The sequence below is a fragment of the Tupaia chinensis genome, unplaced genomic scaffold (genome assembly GCF_000334495.1).
Source record: "Tupaia chinensis unplaced genomic scaffold, TupChi_1.0 Scaffold000532_1, whole genome shotgun sequence".
Classification (NCBI taxonomy): domain Eukaryota; kingdom Metazoa; phylum Chordata; class Mammalia; order Scandentia; family Tupaiidae; genus Tupaia; species Tupaia belangeri.
The window spans coordinates 445,316-447,575 of NW_006160045.1; the positions used below are offsets into that span (position 1 = coordinate 445,316).

General features: G+C 41.2%; 1 pseudogene; it reads right to left on the minus strand.

The window, feature by feature from the left end:
- Window positions 1–1,177: 1,177 nt before the first annotated feature.
- Window positions 1,178–1,644, minus strand: LOC106735801 (60S ribosomal protein L24 pseudogene; annotated as a pseudogene).
- Window positions 1,645–2,260: the final 616 nt, after the last annotated feature.

Sequence of the window (2,260 nt, forward strand, 5' to 3'; positions counted from 1 at the left end):
CACACGCGCCCAGCGTGAGTTTAAGCCACCGGGTCCGGGACGCGAACCACGGTTGACTACGTGGGAGTCCAGCGACAGAGCCATTACGCTAACTGCTGGTCCCATCAGCATAATTTTTAAACCACCAAGTCTGGGACTTGAACCATGTAGTCACCCATGTGGGATCCAGTGCCTTAATCTCCACACTACCTGGTGGCCCAGTGTGTTTGCCTTTTATGAAAGCCCTTGAGGATGGAAAGAATAGTCTCTACCTGAGTGCCCTGATAAGGATAAATTCTTCCTGTAAAGTATTAGTACCACAGAGAAACCCCACTCCCACTCTACTCCTTGGCTGTTTCTTTTTATCTGGAAGTTTCTTCCAGCAGCTGACTTAATTTGCTTTCACATGCAACACAGAATATGTTGACTGTGATCTTAGATGTGTTTTTCTATTTTTGGAGAGGTTTTTGCTATAGGGCACATGTGCTCACCAGAAAGACAGACAGAGAAAGCAAGAGATCATTCCCCAGGGAGGAATGGCCATGCCACAATCCCTTATTCTCCATTCTCCTCCATTCTCCTCTCGGGATTTTGGGCACGCATGCACAAACGCCCGATGTGAGTTTAAGCCACTGGGTCTGGTACTTGAACCATGGTCGACTACGTGGGATTCCAGCGACATAGCCATTACGCTAACTGCTGGTCCCTATGATAATTTTTTAAGAAGAGAATCTGTTGGGTAGATGCTAGTCAGTAGGGAGATGTGCTGGTGGAAAAACATGGAAGCTCTCTTCTGAATGATCTTATTTTCTGTGAACTAAGAAGAAAATGGCCAGCTGAGAATAGGAGTGAACGGGTAGTGTTTGGATAGCTGAAGAGAAAGATAAATAAAATGATAATATAAATAAAATAGATACTAATGACAGGTGGAGGGGTTCTATAAGGATAAATTTATTTGCATTATACCATGTGCCTGTCAAGCAGACCTCCTCTTTTCATGATGAGTCAAATTGTCTTCGTTACTGGTAGTTCTTCTATTTATTAATAATGCAATGATGAGTGTCAGATAGACATCTTAGAATTTAAAGTGCATAATATATGAAAACTTTAGATACTAAGACTACATTTTTCTTTTTAAAAGAATTATTATTATTATTATTTATAGTGAGATCTTTATTTTTAAATCTGATCTGTTAAATTAGTATTTTCCACCCACTCTGGGGGCAGACACCTTCACAGGCTTTACAGTCTTTTGCTTAGGTGCTCCTTTGTGGGAGCCTTAGCAGCAGCCATTGCTGTTTTTTGGATGCTTGCTTAGTCTATTTTGCTTCCTTGGCAACCCTGATAGCTTGTTCTCACGGAACCTTTCTAACTTCAGGTTTCTGTCTGCTCTTGGCCATGATTCCAGAAAGAGAAACATCAGTGATAACCCTCTGGAATTTGACTGTAAGGAGGGTCCTTTTCCTTTGGATTTCTTCTGACTCACCCTTTTTCCACTTTCTTCTGTAGAGAACAATCCAGTTTATCTCCCAAGGACTCTTCTTGGAAAGGAATGATGACTCACATTTTGCATTAAAAAATTGGAAAACGTTTCTGTGGATGCTGACAAACCTCCCATCCGGGATAGATCTTGTACCCAGTGAAACTATACAGCTCAACCTCCATGACAGCACTCACAGGGAAGAGCAAGAATTATTTATTTAATTTTATTTATCATTATTATTTTTTAAAATATGATCAGAGAGACAGAAAGAGAGAAGCCTAAAGATTACTTTTTAAAAAATAATTAATTCTGGGACCAGCAGATGGTGTGATGGTTATGTTGCTAGACTCCCATGTAGTTGACTGTGGTTCTAGTCCCAGACCTGGAGGCTTAAAATTCACACTGGGAGCATGTGTGTGTGTGTGTGTGTGTGCTCAAAATCCTGAGACAAGAATGGAGGAGAAGGGATTGCGGCATGGCCATTCCCCACTGTGGGGAAGCGGGGAAGAAGAGTGATTTCTTGCTTTCTCACTTTCCATCTCTATCTCTCCAGTGAGTACCCTATAGCAAAAATCTCTCTAAAATAAATAAATATTCTAGGTACCTCACAAGAAATGTATGGTATTCATTGGCTTCAAAAGTTTTCTGTCCATTTCTCTGATATATCCATTTGATTATGGTCTGTAGATTCAAGATAGCAGCCCTGAGTGGGAATATTTGACATACCAGGCATAAACATGTCACTTGAAGAAGTAGAGTTGGCCTCCGATGCCCTCCACTGATGACTCTGAACTTATC